This window comes from Nelumbo lutea, chromosome 5 (genome assembly GCF_056320005.1).
Source record: "Nelumbo lutea isolate HS-2025 chromosome 5, American lotus-T2T, whole genome shotgun sequence".
Taxonomy (NCBI): domain Eukaryota; kingdom Viridiplantae; phylum Streptophyta; class Magnoliopsida; order Proteales; family Nelumbonaceae; genus Nelumbo; species Nelumbo lutea.
Window position 1 is genome coordinate 82,253,194 of NC_142688.1, and position 20,818 is coordinate 82,274,011.

The window sequence follows — 20,818 nt, forward strand, 5'->3', positions numbered from 1 at the left end:
TGTTAAACCGTGAACCGCTGTCCGAGTTGAATGGGCCGATGTTTTGACCGCCCAGGTCAATAATTCTTTGACCAAATCAATGGTTTCTGACCCAAGAACAGGTTAAGGGTGCAACAAAACCGATTTCCTAGATGGTTTTCAGGCCGAATGGTCCAACCATCTGCGTCAACAACAGTTTGAAAACACTAATTTACACTACTAGGAACCCCGTTGGAAGGTGGAAACGTCCCCCCCACTCCCCCTCCAAAACAAAAAACAAGAAACATCCAATTTTTTTGGTAAAACGATGACTTTTATTGCAATAAAATCAAGGAAGCCACCCTTAATGAGGATACATTACTAAATAATCCAAAAAATCATAAACATCCAAATGATGCTTCTGCCAAAAGTTGAAAGGTCTGGTGCAAAAGCTATGCCAAATTGTCATAGGAAAATTAAAAAGTTCAATAAAACTACAAAATGTGTTTCTTTTCATTCATTTGAATATCAAAAACAAAAACTAAGAGGACCTATTATTACAGTGACGCAATTGAGCTATACCTGAGACACCCTCCCACATTACAGATAGAATCACTATAGGAGGATGCTCAAGGTATTTACATCTATTTAGTTGATAACCAGCTAAAGTAGCTAACATGCCTACACACTTTTAGCAAGAAGAGAGTGTTCAAACAAATCACTTCTGCTTTCCATTTTGGACATCTTCTGGTCATAAGAGTTGTAATATATAGTGTTAGAGAATAAAACTTATTCAAGGACCTAACTTAAAAGCTTAAGCTTTTAGGTTCAATAGTTCTTTGAGATGGTACCATAGCCACTTTGACTAAGTGGTCTAGTGTTCAATTCTCATTACCCCCATTATAATTAATTAAGTTTTAGCACAATGTATGGGTGGGCCTATGTTGTCCACACTTCAAAACCAATGGGTCTTTGTGTGATGGGACATGTTAGAGAATAAAACCTATTCAAGGACTTCACTTAACAGCTTAATACAAGCCATGAAGCCACCTTTCCATCTTCCTTTATGATATCGGAAAAAACCCACCACAGAAGCCACTCCAAAATGTGGTTTTGCACCTATTGAAACATTTTCTCTACCTAGATCAAAATAGGATTTTTCCCGCATCATATCTGATGGAGGGTGACTTGACCCGACCTCCTAACCAGGGGGCATGTGGATATGACTCAACGAAATGATAGGTCAGCATGAACAGCACACCACAAGATAGCTCGCTACAGAATGGCTTGCTGCAAGGCAGCCGCTATTGGAGCTCTCTCCAAAGGAGCTCGCTATAAAGGAGTTCGCTACAAAGGAGCTCGCTACGAAGGAACTCGCTACTGAGCAACTTAGAGTCTTTGGGAAACTTCTCATTCAACAAGACCATGCCTGTCAGACTGCTCCCACGTTTCTTGTCTGGCAGCGCAGCACCTGCCAGCCTAGAGGATTGTGCCCAGGTCTCAACGTCAAGCGGCGTCATGCACGCCAGCTCTGCATAACGTCTCTCAGCTGACAGGACCATACTCTGCGACGGTTACCTACACCAGTTGAATCAGCCTGGTGAATAGCAGCTGTAGCAAAGAATCAGAGGCGGTTATACCCGATGTGACAGAGCATCAGTATATAAAGGCCGCGATTTTCAAGGGGCAAGGTAACTGAAAAGTCACGAATCTTCACTCTTAGCATTTATCACTTCGCAACTATCTTAGTTTTCCGCCGATTTCTAACTTAAGCATTGGAGTATTCCCGCTAGGTGAGCTCCCTAGGAATTCTTCTTCTTCTTCTCCTTCTCAGGTGCTGTCCATTTCCAGCTAGGAGCGAGGCCCCTGCCAGTTAGGAGTGACCAGATCGCGCTACATAATTTGGCACCATCTGTGGGAATGCTTCAAAAAACCTTCTTCCACTAAACTTACAGACTTCAGTTTTCATGGCTTTCTCCAGCAACGCTGGATGCAGTGCATAAATGAACACCACCGGAGAGCAACTCCAAGTCCTAGCGGTGTGCATTGGATAGTTCACCATCCCCCTCTCTGCAGACAAAGTTCCTACTCTGAACGTGCCTCAAATAATGGCACTTGTGAACACTCCACTTCTCTCCACGACAGGAGCAACCTTCGCCAAACCTTCTATCCCTCCGGTGACTGGCCAAAACCAGCTTGAAGACCTGGTACACTACATGAGAGCAATGTAGGCCCAAATGCAACATTTTCAACAGTTTCAGTTGTATCAGCAGCAAGTGTTGCACCAAGTCTATCAGCACCAATATCAACAGCAGTTTCCACCACTACCCAAAAACCAGCAACAAGTCCCTCTTTGACACCCCACTCCGAAGCAGGCCAAGCCCTGCCGTCACAACAAGCAAGCCCCCCGTCGGGGAGAGACCTCTTGAAGTTAGAACCCTCTTGGGAGTCAGATCTCATCCCGTAGAAGGGAAAGATAGGCCACTCTCCCCACCTCACAGCTTGTAGTCAGGTTGGGAGCCTCTCATCCAGTCAGACCCGCATCACCTTGGCCCTCGCAGTTCGAGATTCCACTCGCCCAAAAATCAGTTCGAGGTCCTGGCTGCAGATTATAGGCAGGGCCCTTCAGTTCACAGCCATCAGCAGCAATCCGAGCCTCTTCCTGGGCCCATTAAGCTCGGCAACACAGAAGCAAGCAGTACTAATGTCGAGCCAACGAAGCAACGGAGATGCCACTGAGCTCGCCGAACTGCCACTCACAACCTGCCCGAGCTCAAGGGTAAGGAAAAGGTGAGCTCAGACGAAGTGAAAGCCACTCCGCTCCTCTCAATGCCGTTACCCCTGTCTCCAAAACTTCTAGCTGTCCCTATGCCTAAGGACTTCAAGCTTCCTCCCTTGGACAAGTATGACGGATTGTTTGATCCGAACGACCATGTCGACGCCTTCCAGTCGCAGATGCACTTGGAAAGGGCCAATGAGTCCTACATGTGCATGGCCTTCTCAACAACCTTCAAAGGGGTAGCCCGCACATGGTACAGGAACCTCGCGTCCGAGTCAATAAGAACCTGGGCGTAGTTCATGCAAGTCTTCACCTCCCATTTCGTCACTAGCAAGCAGTGCTCGAGAACCCAGGAGAGTCTCCTCGGCATAGTCCAGAGGGAAGGAGAGTCCATCCGGAGTTACATCAAGCGGTTCAATGATGCTTGTTTGCAGATACCCGACTTGGACCCCGTAGTAAAGCTCACAGCAGCCAAGAGAGGCATCACGCACAAAGAGTTCAAGTGGCACGTGGTGGTCAATCGACCCAAGACTGTAACCGAGTTCCTCAAGCTCATAGACCAGTTCATAGGAACGGAGGAGGAGATCAGCCAGAAAAATGAAAGCATGCCCGAGAAAAGGAAAAGGGAAGGTGAGCCCTCGATCCAAGGGGATAGCAAGAAGAAAAAAGACCCAGCTTGGGGGGCAAGACCAGGTCAGCCTTTCCGAGCTCATTCAACAGAAAGGACTGACTACACACCCCTGAATGTGAAGCGGTCCGAGATCCTCATGGCGATCAAACCCGTATGTGAAGTGGCCGCTCCGGCTGAAAGGGGACCCCAATGTAAGAAATAAGAATCTGTATTGTAGTTTTCATAAAGCTCATGGTCATAGTACCGAGAATTGTAAGAACCTCCACGACGAGATAGAAGATCTCATCCGTCGCGGATACTTGAGAAATTTTGTACAAAATAATAATAATAATAAAGCATGTCAGTAAGGAGAGCAGGGTAGAGATGCTCCCGAGCCCAACAGCAGGCAAGCAGAGCAGTCATAGAGGCAGCCCCCTGAAGAGAGGCCAATTCGAGGGACTATTCATGTGATCGTTGGAGGATTGATCATCGCGGGCTGCACCTCAGCTACAGCTCGGACATCAACCCGTGAGGTCGGAAGGGAAGAGCAAAACCCCCCGAAGCGGCCAAGGACCGAAGACCCGATCTTCTTCGCTAAAGATGACATGCATGGGGTCCACTAACCCCACGATGACGCACTCATTGTGAAAACAAGGATTAATGACTTTGAAGTCAAGCGTGTCCTCGTCGACTCCAGTAGTTTGGCAAACATTCTTTTCAAGGTAGCATTCGACAAGATTCAGCTCCAAGAAAGCGACCTCAAGCCCACAAGTACTCCCTTGGTAGGCTTTAGCGGAGAGGAAGTCAGGCCCTGGGGAAAATCACAGTACCTGTGGAAGTCGGCACTTGGCCTAGCAAAGTGAGGCTTAACCACTACTTCTTGGTGATCGCAACTCCCTCCCCGTACAACACTATAATAGGTCCACCCATCACTCATGCTCTTCGTGTGGTGGTCTCCACCTATTATTTGACGATGAAGTTACCCCCAGACTTCGGAGTTGGGGTAGCACGAGGCGATCAGCTCGAGTCTCGCAAGTGCTACGTCGCCGCCCTCAAAGGGAAAGCCAAGGTGGCCGACAACCTCAAGCTAGAGCGACCTATGGAGCAATGCGAAGAGCGAGGTGCACCTACGGAAGAGACCGCCTCCGTCCCAACCTCGGCAGAGGACCCAACTTGGACATTCCAGATCGGTGCATCAATCCAGGAGCCCCTGCGATCTCAATTGGTAAGTTTTTTACGCCAAAATTTAGAAGTTATTGCATGGTCCACGGCAGAGATGCCTGGCATAGACCCTAGCATCATAACTCACAGGCCAAATATTGATCCTATAGTTAGGCCCATTAGACAAAAGAAACGCAATTTAACCCCGGAGCGTTGGAGAGCAGTTGACGAGGAGGTCGGGAAGCTCCTCACAGCCGACTTCCTCATAGAGGTCCATTACCCGAGTTGGTAGCCAACCTAGTCCTGGTAAAAAAGGCCAACAGTAAATGCTTCATGTGCATCGATTATATCGACCTGAACCGAGCTTGTCCGAAGGATTACTTCCCACTCCCTAAGATTGACCGCCTGGTGGACCCGAGCTCAGGGCTTGAGTTGCTAAGTTTTTTGGATGCCTACTCGGGCTATAACCAAATAAGAATGAACCCTACCAATGAAGAAAAGACAGTCTTTAAAACTGAGTTAGGCCTATACTGTTACAAGGTCATGCCCTTTGGGCTGAAAAATGTCGGGGCTGCCTTCCAAAGACATGTAAATAAATTGTTTGAGTCGTTGATCAGCAAGAAAGTAGAATGTTATGTAGACGACATGGTCGTCAAAACTCAATTTTCAAATGATCTAATAAAAGATTTGCACTCGGTTTTTTGAAATTTTGCTTAAGTTTAATATGAAACTAAACCCAAACAAATGTGCCTTCGGTGTCACCTCGGATAAATTCCTAGGGTATATCGTCAATCAGTGTGGCATTGAGGCCAACCCATAAAAAATTAAGGCAATCTTAGATATGAGACCCCCTCGAAAATTGAAGGAGGTTTAGAGGTTGAATGATCATATAGCCACCCTGAGCCGCTTCATGTCCAAATCGACAAATCACTGCCTTCCTTTCTTTAAGGAAATTAAAAGCAAACGCTTTGAATGTACTGATGAGTGTCAACTCGCGTTCGACGAGCTCAAAAGGTACCTCGTCAGTATCCTAGTCTTAACCCGACCCGAGGAGGGTGATGTTTTGGAGTTGTACCTCTTTGCATTTGACGAGGTGGTTAGCTCGGTACTGATAAGAGAAGTAGATCAGGTCCAACAACCAATCTACTATGTTAGCAAAGTGTTGCAGGGTGCAAAGACGAGGTATCCAGAGATCGAAAAGTTGGTGTATGCGTTAGTCATTGCAGCTCGGAAGCTTCGCCCATACTTCCAAGCTCATACTATCATCGTCTTCACCAACAAGCCTCTGAGGCAACTCTTGCTCAAGCCCGAGGTCTCTGGTAGGTTGACAAAGTGGGCCATCAATCCCAGCGAATACGACCTCCAGTACAAGCCGCGAACTGCTATCAAGGCCCAAGCCTTAGCTGACTTTGTCGTGGAATGCACTTTCAGCACCGAAGCCCCCAAGCCGATCAAGCCTAAGGCCCCCAGGTTGGATGAGTTCGAGGTTCCCAGGCCGGTTGGGCTCGAGCACCGTGAGGTAGAAACTAGTGCAGCTTCTCTCCTAGTTAGATCGAACCTGAGGTGGGATGAGGAGCCCTGGATCCTTCACGTGAATGGCTCGTCCAACCAGTAGGACAGCGGAGCCAGAATCGTTCTGTATGGGCCAAGCGAGGTGAAACTGGAGTATGCGTTACGCTTTGAGTTCACGGCGTCCAACAATGAAGTGGAGTACAAGGCGTTAATAGTCGGGCTGGCTCTAGAAAATGAAGTGAAAGCCAAGCACATCGTCATCTGCAATGATTCTCAGCTCGTGGTCAACCAAGTTACAGGTGAATATGAAGCTCGCGAGCCAACAATGATCGCCTACTTAGCCAAAGTCAAAGAGGCTTTGCTCAACTTTCAGTCACACTTCATCATGCAAATCCTGAGATCAGAGAACACTAAGACCGACGCCCTGTCCTGGTTAGCCAGCACTGGTGATAATACCACGAGAACCATGTACAACGAGAACCTACCTCGGCCTAGCATTCTTGGGGGGGGGGGGTAGAGGAGGCCGCTCCTGTTGTACAAGCAGAGCCGAGCTGGATCGATCCGCTCACAAGCTTCCCGTTGTGCGGGACCCTCCCTGCAGATCGTAATGTTGCTAGAAGGGTAGAGCGTCAGGCGGCCAAATATGTCATAATAGACAAACGGCTGTACCGAAGATCTTACACGCTCCCCTATCTGTGCTATTTGCAACCTTCCGAGGCCGAGCTCGTGCTTCACGACACTCATGAGGGCCTGTGCAGCGGACACTTGGGGGGCAGGGCTCTCGCCCAGAAAGCGCTACGACAGGGATACTACTGGCCAACGATGAAGGCAAATGCGATCGAGCTCGTCAAAAGATGTGACAAGTGCCAGAAGCACGCCAACATCCACCACCAGCCTGCCGCCGACCTAAAGTATCTCACCAGCCTGTGGCCTTTCGCATAGTGGGGGATTGATATACTCGGACCATTTCCGCCAGCAACAAAGCAGGGGAGGTTCTTAACGGTGGCAGTTGATTATTTCACTAAGTGGGTAGAAGTTGAACCTCTCACAATGATCACAGCACGGAATGTGCAGAACTTCTTCTAGAAGAATATAGTGTGTCGTTTCGGACTACCCCGAGTACTGATCTCTGACAATGGTAAGCAGTTAGAGGATATAAAATTCTAGAATTGGTGCAAAAATATGGGAATTCAACAAAACTTCACCTTGGTGGCGCATCCTCAAGCAAACGGCCAAGCAGAGGTCACGAACAGAGCCATTCTCCATGGACTAAAGGCATGCCTCGACCGAGCTAAGGGACTATGGGTAGATGAGCTACCTAGTGTACTATGGGCTTATCGGACAATGGTGAAGACCGCAACAAGCGAGACCCCCTTCAACCTCAATTAAGGAACAGAGGCAATCATCCCATCCAAGATCGAGGTTCCCATGTTACGTCTAGAAGTGTATGATGACAAAACAAATGAAGACGAGCTACGCACCAACCTCGACCTACTTGACGAGGTACGAGACCTCGCATACATTAGGACCGCGGCCTACCACCAGAGAATAGCTCGGTACTATAGCGCCAAGGTAAAAAAGCAGAACCTCCGCGTTGGAGACTTGGTTCTTCGTAAAGTTATGGTGCCTGAGTCCGGTGTTGGTAAGCTTGGGCCAAATTGGGAAGGACCCTACCGAGTAAAGCAGGTGCTCGGGGAAGGAATGTATGAGCTCGAAACCCTAAAAGGGAAACAAGTACCTCGGGCATGGAATATTGTCAACTTAAGACAGTATTACCTGTAATCACCGAGCTGAGTGGACCCTAGTTGCTCCCAAAGCCTAAGGGCCAATACACCGAGCTAACACAAGGCCTCGGCATTATAAGACACAGTCGCCTCTTTGACATGGGCGAACTCTAGGAGAGTGGACTATAGGTCACTCCCCCAGCCTAAGGGCTAAAACGCCGAGCTAACAAAAGACCTCGGCGCCTTAAGTAGCTCGCATAATTCGAAATGATTCTTCAGTTACCCTTGCTTGTTGCCAGCTCGACAGCTTTGGTAACCTATCTACATGCTTGGATAAAAAAAAGAACCATTCTAAGCGAAAAACAAGCATTACCCAGGTCCTTACATAAACAAAATAATAAAAAACCAAGCCTAACAGCCCGGGAGAGTCAGCGAAAGTAAAAAGAAAAAAGAGAGTCGGGCTCAGCCACCTGGGAACAACCACATCAAAGATTCATTTAAAAGAAGGAAAAAAAAAGAGGCAACTAGCCTCAGGGTCCCACCACCTCTACATCTTCGTCGTCCTCCTCCAAGGACTTGAGCTCCTCCTCCTCCGCAGTGTCTGCCGTCTCCGTGGCCAGGTCCTTCATTGTCATGCCTTCGAGGTTGAGGTCGGACTTCGAGCCGTACTCGACTTGGAGGTCAAGGAACTGTTGGGACTCTTTAAAGTCCTCCACCGCCTTAGCCCACTCTTCCTCCACCGTGGCGTCGAAGTTTCAGGTCCGCTCGTGGAGCATGGACTCCAAGCTCTGGACCTGCTAACGAAGAAGCTCCCTCTCCGCCGCCACCCTCGAAGACTTTTCCCTATAACGGGCGCTCTCCTCAGACAATCAGGAGATCCGCGCTTCCTAGTCCCTAACGAGCAGCTCCTAGGCCTCGCTCCCCTTCTAGGCCTGGAGGACCTCACCCCAGGCCTGCTCGAGCTCGCTTTGGAGCCTCCGCACTTCCGACCTCTATTTGACAGCGTCCTGGGAGTGAATAACTGTCTGACAGGCCATGGCATGGATGGCGGAGTTCAGCTGCCAATAGATAGCCAAAGTAAGTAAAAAAAAAAAGAAAGGGGAGAAGCAGACACTTACCACCATGCAGTGAGTCGAGGCCAACTTGAAGAGTCGCCTAGGGTGCATCTCGGCCCAGTCCGCGATCTCCTCATGATCGACCACCTGCTGGCTCCTCCGCGAGGCCACGAGGAAGTTTGTGATGCTTTCATCCCTCCCCTCGGTAGGAAACCACGGGAAGATGGTGGGGCCGGACTGCACGGCCGGAGAGTACTGCTCCTGGGGTGGGACCTCTTCTTCTTCATCACCTCCAGCGGTTACTCCCTCGAACGGCACGGGTGGGACCTCCGGTGGTGGAACAAAGGCTGGGTCCGCAGCCTCAAACTCGGCAGCCCCAAAAGTGGACGCTTGCTCGGGTAGCGACCTCTTCGCCCTACGCTTCTGGTTGCTCGTCAACAGGCGACGTGCATCCACACCAGACATGTTGGTTGCAAGAATTACAAGGTATTAGTCCAGCTCGCAAAAAAAAAAAAAAAGAGAGAGAGAGAGAAAAGGCAACCTAAAGGTAACCTACCGGGGCTTAGGCCAGCCTACATGAGCTTGTCCTCAGCTAGATAATCCGAACAAAGAAAGCCAACCCCTGCCCAGGACTACAGTGTTTCCCGAACCTTGGGGTTCAACTCAACACCCGGATCCTGAACAACGGCCCTCTAGTGGGTCGGAAAGGGCCACCCCTCGGGGTTGCGAACTACAAAATAACCCCGCTTCCAGGTTGGGATCCTGATAGGCAGCTCATGGAGGAGCTTAAATCCCGGACGGGGGGAAAAGTAATAAGAGTGCATTTTTGGAGGGGCTCCGGGGGAGGCATTCTTAATCGATAGTATAGTGGCAAAGGCATCAAGGGAAAGAGGAAGATAGTATTCAAAAAACAGAGAAATTGTCCCGACCACATTCCAGATTGAGTTTGGGTGAAGTTGGTCTATGGTGACACTGAAGTGGGTAAGAACCTCCACTATCAGGGGGTGTAGAGGGAGTCGGAGACCAGCCATGAGCTGCTCCTCAAAGATCATGATCTCATCGTGGTCCTGTTCCCAGGGAGAGTTGCTGGATGGGAGGCTGTAAATGAGATCCCTGGGGAGATTATAGTAAAAGACTAGGGCATGGAGTCTCTCCATAGACATGGAGGAAGGGCCGAAGCTATCCGGCTCCCGAGCCTAGGAAGTGGAAGCCAAGTTACCAGAGGCTTCTCGAGCCTCCAAAGATTGCCCTTCGGGTAAACCCCAAGCTTCCCCCAAGCTCGAGAGGACCTCGCCCTAGTGACCGTCCCACGGGTACCCAAACATTGTTGGCAAGACAGAGGACTCACTAGAAAAAGTGAAAGGAGAAAGCAACGAACGGGGAGAGCTTGAGCAAACAAGGCAAAGGTGTGAACCTCAAAACCGGAAGCAAGGCAAGTTGGCATTAAAAAAAATGAGGCCTGGGGACCCTCCTATTTATAGCCATTGTGCCCGAAAGCCAATGGTCTCGATCAAAGCGAATCCAACGGCTCATAAGCAAACTGGCTACACATCTTCCTAGACTGAAATAAAGTCGATTGCATGTCTTCCAAAACTGAAGGCAGCTTGGCGCATTTTTTGGTGCCCAAAAAATCTAGAAATTGCCTGACATCCGCGCATATACTTCATATGGTCAGTCAACCTATCTTGAATTGCGGGTCAAATCCACCCGTCATTTTGTGAATTCCCCACGCTAGAGCAAGACCCTTAGCTTGAGGAGGGGGAGGGGGCAATTGATGGAGGGTGATTTGACCCGATCTCCTAACCAGGGGGCACGTGAATATAACTTGACGTAAATGACAACTCAACATGAACAACTCACCACAAGACAGCTCGCTACAGAACGGCTAGCTGCAAGGCAGCCGCTATTGGAGCTCGCTCCAAAGGAGCTCACTATAAAGGAGCTCGCTACAAAGGAGCTCGCTACTGAGCAACCTGGAGTCTTCGGGAAACTTCTCATTCGACAAGACCATGCCTATCAGACTGCTCCCATGTCTCTTGTCTGGCGGTGCAGCACCTGCCAGCCCAGAGGACTGCGCCCACTTCTCAACGTCAGGCGGCATCGTGCATGCCAGCTCTGCATAACGTCTCTCAGCTAACAGGACCGTACTGTGCAATGGTTACCTGCACCAGTCAAATCAGCCTGGCGAATAACGGCTGCAGCAGAGAATCAAAGGCGGTTACACCCGATGTGATAGAGCATCAGTATATAAAGGCCCTGATTTCCAAGGGGCAAGGTAATTGAAAAGTCGTGCATCTTCACTCTTAGAATTTATCACTTCACAACTAGCTTAGTTTTCCATCGAGTTCTAACTTAAGCATCAGAATATTCCCGCCGGGCGAGCTCCCCGGGAATCCTTTGTCTTCTTCTCCTTCTCAGGTGTTGTCCGTCGCCAGTTAGGAGTGAGGCCTCTACCAACTAGGAGTGACCAGATCGCGCTACATCAATATCAAACTCAAAAACGCTAAAAAATTTTACCTAATGGAGATTAATAGAAATCCAACCACAAGGATAGCTGATTGCTCTGGTGTTCACATCCAACCTTTCTACGTCCAAGTTGGTGTAAGTGGTTCACCAAAGTTCTTTTAGTTCTAGTGACTTCTCTAATGTGAAGGAAGAACTCTTGTAAGAAAAGCACACATGCCTCCCAAAGTCACTAGCATCCCTATGAAGGTTGATTTATAGCCAATTTAATGCTTGAACAATCAATAATTGAATGTTCTTACTAGTAGGGTTTCTTTAGCAATCTATCTATATACTTAAAGTATTGGGAGGGTGTACGACAACATTGTGAGGTTGACACTTATATGTTTATTGTTCTCTAAAGTATTGACATGTCTCTCTCTCACTCCCTTCTTTTCTTTATTCTCTCTTTTTTTCATCTTTTTTTTTTACTTTGGATAACTTTGTGCAATATTTACAACCTCACTATACAGAAAAAACCTCAATTGTTCGCCTTAAATTTCAATTTTTGGCCCTTAGATTTATAAAATAAAAACAAATAGACCTTATATTCCACATGTAGATATAGATAGAATTCACCTTGTTTATTGGGCCTAATGTGTCTTACACTTTATGCTTGGGATTTTCTTCCCTAAAACCCTAACCATTTGGTCCTAAGTGAACAATGCGCATCATGTAAATGGACCCATTACAATCCTTTTAGCATCAAATCCCAACACTAAAAATAAGGAAAAGAATTATTCCCTATACTTAGACGAATCCTAGAAAATCTTTGATTTCAAGCTAATTTGATATTTTGTGTTGGATTTAAGCATGTTAGCATTATTGGCCCTATATGTTTTGATGTTAACAAACTCATTGATAGTACTAACCTTTGTGAAAAGCAAGTCTTCAAACATTTTCTTTGGTTCCTTAGATGCACTAAGCATAAACTAAGAAAAAGCAAGAAATCCCAACAATAAGGAAATTAAAGAAGTTCTTCCTATGGAAAGAATAAAGGGATCAAGTCAAAAGCATGAATCAAATTCAAAGAGTTTACATGTGTCCAATCTTTCTAGGACTTGATGCAATTAGATTGCATATACACTAAGGGCTTATCTTAGACCTACCTTGGCTCACAATTTAACCTTAGAAAACTAATGGTTAGCTTAAGAAAGGCTTTAGGTCATTCTCAGATCTTTAACAAACTAAAAAAAGGCCAAAATCATCTTTTTTTCTAAGTTTAGAAACCTAAGGAATTGACCCTCTAAGCTAAGGAGTTGACTACTTAAATCCACCAAAAGAGGACTATAGCAATTAATTGACTACTACATCCAAGTTGTTAAGTAGTTGTATAGTTAAGATTGGAAAAGAGAGGTACTCGACAACTATATTTTGATAGTAGACTACTAGAAAAGAAAAATTGCTAGTAGCACGTGACAATTGACTACCAAGACTTAGTAATCTACACCCAAGGCTCCTATCAGAGTTTTCCAACTCTAATAGCTGAAGCAATTGGCTACTAAGTCATGATAGTCGACTACTTTATGCAAGTGGTCTATGTCAGCTCTCTATTTTCAACCATTTGAAGCCCATAACAACTCTTTCTTCTTCTAGTATGTATGAAAACTATAGAGGATGATCTCTAAACACTTCCATTAGAAGAATGTAGACCTCCAATGGCTTTATAATGACTATATGTTGAATCCAACATAAATATATCAATTCTCAAGTGACTAATAAGAAGAAAAGTGAGAAAAATATTTCCAAGAAAAAATAGAGCAAAAAAATTATAAAAGGGAGTTTAGGAGAGATTTATGGGCTAAAAAGAGAGTTATCTTTGAGAGAAAAATAAACATTGAATAAGCTTAAGTGTTTCTCACTAAGATTCTTGAAATCTCTTTAAGTGCTAGAACCAATAGCTTTATTTGTATATATTGTGAAGAGAAGTGAGAAAAATATTTGCAATAGAAAAACAGAATAAAAGTTATAAAAGGAGTTTATGAGAGATTTTTTGGTTAAAAATGAAGTTATCTTTGTGAGAAAAAGAATTAGTGAATTGAGCTTAAGTGTTTCTCACTAAGATTCTTGAAATTTATTTAAGTGCCAGAGCCCCCTTAGCTTTATTTGTACATATTGTGCAATCAGAGTCATTTTGTTTGTAATTGCATATTATCCTATTGAGAGGCATTATATTTACTTGTGCTCTTATTGTTTATATCTTATATATGCTTGTATAGATAATGATTTGCTATTGTGAAAGGTTTGGATAGCACTTGCAAGTCCAATTGGTGTAAATCCATAAATCTAACTTTTATAAAGGTCTTGTTAGCACCCAAAAGTCCAATTGGTGTAAATGTTTTGTTGGCACCTAAAAGTTTAACTAGTATAGTGGAAATTCTCAAGTGGTGTGCCTATGGGGAGGACATAGGCCAGGTTTGGACAAACCTTTATAAATTTTATGTGTTCTTTTAGTTACATTTGCCCTTGTACATTTCTCATTGTCTCTCACACTAAATCTTGTAATCTTTGCATATATTGCATTTCATTGATTGGCATGTCAAAAGAAGATACATTAGAGATTTGACATACTACCACTATCAATTCTAAGGGCCTCTCTAATGCCTAACGTCTATAAGTGCAATAATTACATTAAGAGGTATAGGTATTGGTGAACTTTTATTTCCTTTAAACTTTGAATGCAGAGAATGTTGTTCTAAATTCTGAATTTTTAAATTTGTCAAGTATCCATTTTAAATTCATATATGAGATTTTTTGTTTATGTTTTGGGGGTATTATTGAAAAATAAAAAGTTGTAAGATTCCCCTTTAAGAAATAAGAAATAAGATAAATGAACACCCATTTTCCTCTTAAAGTTGCAAAATTCCTCTTAAGAGACAAGAGTTAAGAGGAAACGAACATGACCTAAGGATTGTGTGCAACAATCCTAAGATTCCACCAATCATAAAGGCTAGAAATTTGCTAGAAGAGGTTTAATTGAGCATTTCGTAAATTTCTATATTGATGCTTTAAGTCTAACCCTAGCAGTCGTGACAAATTGCTCTTTCATATAAGGTAGCATGAGTGCGTCAAATTTAATAGGATGAATTAATCAAGTTGATCCATCGGTTTTGGACATTTAAATTATATACCAATTATGTATGTTTTACATAAAAGATTATAATCTTATAGTACAGATTAAGGTTATCATACACAAACATATCCATTGACACATACGAAATATAAAAGTGACTGACTTTCACATAACCCAAGGCAAAGAACACCACAATACCAAATACGCCCTTTAATAATCTTGGTTCCTGTGCAGATTATGTTAAAGGCAATATCACCAAATAAAACTTCCCTTTCATTATAAAGCTACATTTTTCTCAAGATGTATAATGTCTTAGCAATATGGAAAAGTATTCCTAAATAAAAAAACAAATTAAAAAAAAATGAAATGTAGGATACATATTATGTATAACTCTAAAACCTATAGCCAAAAACAATTAGTAAAAACCTAAAAAGAAAAACATGTTACATCTTTAAAGGTCTCTTTTGGAGGACCAAATTCACTCTCTAAAAGATACTTACAAGATTATAGATAGAAAATTATCATTTTCTTAATACAATACATTATCCAAGAGTAGTATTAATTTCCAAATAGGAAACATTTGCAAGAGATCTAAATGTATAAATCAAAATTTAATGCATTATACCCATTAATCTATTTTAACATAAATTCCATCAAACAACCCAACTCTAAGTTCAAATAAACCATCACATTAACTAATGGATTGTTTGGTAACACTAAATACATTTCTTAATGTTGGGAAAATTAGTTTCACTCAACATTAAGAGCATTTTGTTAAGGGCCACTAAAATATCTCATAACGCACTCAAATATATTTTCCTCTTTAATTTCTTAACCCTAAATAAATTGGAAAATGTCTCTTATGTATCTATTTAGCACATTATAAGGAGAGAAGACATGGGATGCAAATTTCAATTTGTGTGGGGTTAAAACAATAAAGAGAAAAATAGGGGAGATCTATGAGACAGTCTATTCACTCAAGGGGAAACTTATGAGAAAGATTGTTACCCCCCATATGATTTAGGGGGAGTTTAATTGTGGTGCTTAAATGTTCATTTTGCTTAGGAAAGTTATTATTAATTGTGCTTATTAAATGATTATATATTTTGAAATTTTAAATGTTTATATTATTATCGTGCATCTATATTTTGGGTAACATATTGTTAGAGGCAGTTATCATTGTACTTTTTATTTTGTGCTTATTTGTTATTATTTTTCCATCAATGGCTTGTCATCATCAAAAAGGGAGAAAATGTTGGCTTATGTGTTTTGATGATAAAAAATTCATTAAGGGTACTAATGAATGGGTTAAGTGTGCAGTTATATTAAAGTTAAAAATGTTTGACATATTACTATGAGGAGATAAGCATGAAGAAATTGTTTAGGCAACAATCAACCATCATGAATTAACTTGCATGCTACAAAGAGAATGCATGGTACCAAGAACGGGAAGAATAAAGCATCAAAGTCCAAGAGCTCTATATTGTTTTATATTTAGGACTTATAGAAAATATATACATGACATATATTATATATGGGCTCAAACTTGACCAATCTCAGCTAACCTAGTCTTAGAGGCCAATCACTAGTATTAGGTATGGTTATTAGGTGTTCTTGGACTCAAAAAGTAACCAATCTAAGCTTAGAAGCCTAAAAAAATAATTTTCTTTAACTTTCTAAGGTTGTAAATAGAGATAATTGACTACTCATTATCTATAGTTGACTATCCATGACAATTGAAGCTAGTGTTTGTAAAGACATTGTTCGATAATCGACAATAGCAAATGATTAGTCAATTACCCATGACAATCGAGGCTAGTGTATGTGAAGACACTATTCAATAGTCGACTACATCAAATACTGAGTCAAGTAACCATGATAGCTAAGAGTGGGTATAAGCTTCTAGTTGACTATCAGAAGAGATTAGTCGACTACTAGATAATAAAGATTTTCTCTTACAATTGGTAGTTGACTACTAACTTTTTCTAATAATCTATTTATAAATAAAAATCAATCATTTGAAGGAATAATGGTAATTTCATCTTATGGTATACCCTTCTATCTTGTTGGAAACTCAATCCAAACATTTTCTAGTATGGATCAATCATTCCCAATGGATCTCTAATGGTGAAATGCTCTCAACCACAAAAAATAAAGTCTTTTGCTTGAAGAAAAACAATAACTTGATTGGTAAAAATCTACTATCAAAAGATAGCATTATTATGAGCAAAAGTTATTCTAAGAAAAATCTCAAACAAGATCATACAAGTATTCTCATTATTGCCAAAATCATCAAGGCTCAATGCTTATCTACTCTTTATATAAAATCTCGAGCAAATAAGCTCAGATGCATGGATTTAACAAACCTAAATCATTCAAATGTCAATTGATTTAAATGCTCTTCAAGTGGTCAAGGTCATCAACCATCCTAATGATTGTCACTATTCTTAGATCAGTTGCACTCTCAAAGACATCTCCAGGCTTTGACATTGATTTACTTCATGCATATTTTCACATATTCCATGTCAAGCGAATAATCTCATCCATATTATTGCCCACCATGTTGATAGTGTTATTCTATGCCTATTTATGGGATTGGCCCATCCCCTTGGGCACTTAAATGCTATCCAACAAGATTATTGTATAATGCATCCCCTTGGTTACTAAATATAATTCTCTCTTAACCATAAAATACATAATATGATAAAAATGCAATTAAAATTTTTATTAGAAAACAAATGCTAGTATTTAATTAAATAGAACAATGATTGCTTTGTTTTACTTTTCTTAGCTTCCATACTCACCATTATAAGTCTTTTTCTTATTTTCTTACAAAAGAGCGATTCTATTATTCTTAGGCAAAACTAACTATTGTTATTTTATTTTCTAATTATTTGGCCTTCTCTAGTGTCTTAATATTTACTTTTTTAGAAATATCACTTTTAATTCTATATTATTATCGAATTTCATTTATTTTTTACACACATGTGATTTTATTACTTTTTAAAAATAAACAACATTTTTATGTAAGTGAAAGTAGACAAAGCACATATGTGGCTAGTATGCATAGGAATACATTTAGTAATTAAAATGAAATTAAAGATGGTTTTATTTTTGTTTGAAATTGTTTATAATTATAAACTATGCTTAAATCTAGGCAAAACCTATGGTGCATGAATTGCACATTGAAGCAAAAAAATATGAACTAGTGACAAAACAACAAACCACAACTAAACCTCTAAGATTGGAAGGGGATCGGAAATTTTAGGTTTTGTATGCAAATTAGATATTGAAAAGGCATGCAAGTTGGTGGTTTGGAGCTTTTTATTTGATGTGCTTCAAAAGTGTGGTTTTGGAGACAGATGGTGCAAATGGATAGTTGGATGCCTTTTCTTCTTGCCATCGCTCAGTTTTAGTCAATGGAGGAGTAAATGATTTTTTCCTAACCTATAGGGGCTTAAGACAAGGAGATCTGCTTCCCCTTGCTTATTTACACTAATTGTTGATGTATTTAGTAGGCTGTTATGGGAAACAATGGGTTGGATTAATAGGAAGTTGGAGAATAGGAAGAAACCAAGTCCCTATAACTCAATTTCATTTTGCAGTTGACATTTTATGTTTTAATGAAGGAACTAAAGTGGTGAGAATGCAGAGTTTAAAGAACCTAATATCATTCTTTGAGAGTGCTTCCAACTTGAATATCAATCCTGAGAAGAGATATGTAGTGGGGCTAAACTTAGGCCAAATGGAGTTGGAGTCTATTGTTGCAATGCTTAGAGTGTACCATTTTTGAGTGGCCCTTGACCTATTTAGGACTTCTAGGTACTAACCCAAAGGAGAGTCGTTTATGGGACCTTGCGGTGGAAAAGTTTAAAAAAATGTTATTAGCTTGGAAAAAGAATTACATCTCGTTGAGGGGAATAGCCACCTTAATCAAAGCTACTTTCACTAACCTCCATTTTTATTTTCTATCTGTTTTTGGGATACCCTCCAGGGTTAGGACTTCTAGGTACTAACCCAAAGGAGAGTCGTTTATGGGACCTTGCGGTGGAAAAGTTTAAAAAAATGTTATTAGCTTGGAAAAAGAATTACATCTCGTTGAGGGGAATAGCCACCTTAATCAGAGCTACTTTCACTAACCTCCATTTTTATTTTCTATCTGTTTTTTGGATACCCTCCAGGGTATCAAAAAGAATTACCTCATTAGGGGAAGAGTCACCTTAATCAAAACTACTCTTGCTAATCTCCCTATTTACTTTCTATTCGTTTTTTGGAGACCCTCCAAGGTAGCTAATAGGTTAGAAAAATTGATGAGGGACTTCTTATGAAAGGCAAGAGAAGAGAAAAATGACTACTTGATCAAATGAGAGGTAGTTAGCCATTGTAAGGAAGAAGGGGGATTAAGACTAAGGAACATAGTTACCAAAAATGAAGTTCTTTTAGGCAAATGGCTCTAGAAGTGGATTGTGAAAAGAGAGAGGCTTTGGAGTGAAGTGGCGGCTAGTATCCATGGCTATTCTAAAATTGGATGGAATGCCAAGGTATCTCGACGGGCTTAACTCACTACTCCTTGGAAGGCAATTTTCAACATTCTACCTAAATTTCTCAAGTTTGTAAGGTATGATGTTTGCTTAGGTAACTCAGTTTTTTTTTGGTAAGATGTTTGGATGGATAATCAACCTTTAAAAGATATTTTCCCTCCCTTTATTCTATTGAAGGAACTTGTTTCAAGGTTTTTTCATCCTACAATTCTCCCTTTATCTCCTACCTGGCATCTTGGGTTTCATATAAGCCAAAATGATGAGGTATTTTCTTATGTCTTTGGGCTTTTATTATTATTGGATTCTACTTGCTTTGACCCTCTCAATCCAAATAAGAGTTTGGACATTGTGTTAAATGCCTCTTTTACTTTTTATTTATTTTTTAAGTCCCTTTGCTCTTCTTCCTCCCCTTGGGTTTTCCTAGTGAAAAAATATTTGGTCCAGGCCTATTCTCCCCCCCCCCCCCCAACCAAAATATTTGCCTTTTGTTGGGAGATTTATCAAAGTAAGATTAATACTTTGGATCACTTACAAAAGAAAAGACCTTATTTTTGTTCATTCCCAAATTGATGCACAATGTGTGAAGTGTAGAATGATGATTGTTACCATTTGTTACTATCTTGCTCCTTTGTTGAAAATATTTAGACTTGGGTTTTCTCTTTATTTGGATATAGGTGGAACTCGCTTTTCAAAGAAATAATGCTCTTTAATCCATCAACTTTTCGGTGGCCAATGAAGAGAGAAAAACTAATGTGGAAATATATAAGAACAACTAAGGTATGGATTATTTGGGAAGAATGGAATACCAAGATATTCCAAGGAAAAGAAAGGAGTCTCGAGGAAGTTAAGGAGAATATATTAATAAGGACCATCTCTTGGATAAAGACTTCTAATTTGTTTATGGGTTATTCCTATGATGTTATTTGGAAGGGTTGGGTAATGATGGCATTTGTAGTCTCTAAGAAGATTAGGACACAAGTAAGGTGGATACCTCCTCTAGAAGGGGTTGTAAAGCTAAACTTTAATGGTAGTAGCTAAAGCAACCCAAGGCCTTTAGGCACTGAAGGGGTTTTGAGGGATAAGGACAACAACATTACCTCTTTATTCTTGGTTCCAGTGGGAGTTGGAGACTCAACAAGGTTTGAAATACTAGTAGTTGTACAAATGCTTTGGCAAACTTTCTAGCTAAATAAGGGGTTTTTCGGGCTTCTTTGTATTGGGCTAATCTATAGTTCTATTTTATTTTTTGTTAAGACTTGGGTTTATAGTCACCCTAAAGGGGAAGTAGCATCTCATGCCTCCTCCAAGGCTTATTGTACTCTTTTTTGTTCTCTTTAATAAAACTACTTATTCATTCATAAAAAAAGAATGACACCTATAACATTATTTACATCTTGATGGTAAGTAGGGTAACATGATTGATGCTTTTAACATGATTTGTTGAAATCTTGATTTAATGTGCTTCAATATTTGTAAACGCATTGTAGTTGAACTCTTAAATCTATGGTGTTTATATTTTTTAAAAGCTATCTTTTATGCTAGTTTGAATTACTTATAAGTAGTGTAATCTTAGGTTTAATTGTCATCAGGGATTTAAATACTGATACGATACGTCTGATATGGGGCATATCGTATCGGTATCGGTTATTAACGATACGGAATATGCTACGAATACAAGCATATCCCGTCAGTCGTTCGTGGATGCATATCGACCTATATCGCATTGTATCGGTCGATATGTACCCATACACGCTGCCTCATTCAGAACTCTATAAAAAATTGTGAATGAGGTGATTCAAACCCGGGTTGCCTTACATGCAATAGATTTTGTGGCATTTCGAAACCAGCAAGTCGCATTACGTTTTGTGATATAAAGTAAAATAAAATAAATTTTATTAACTTT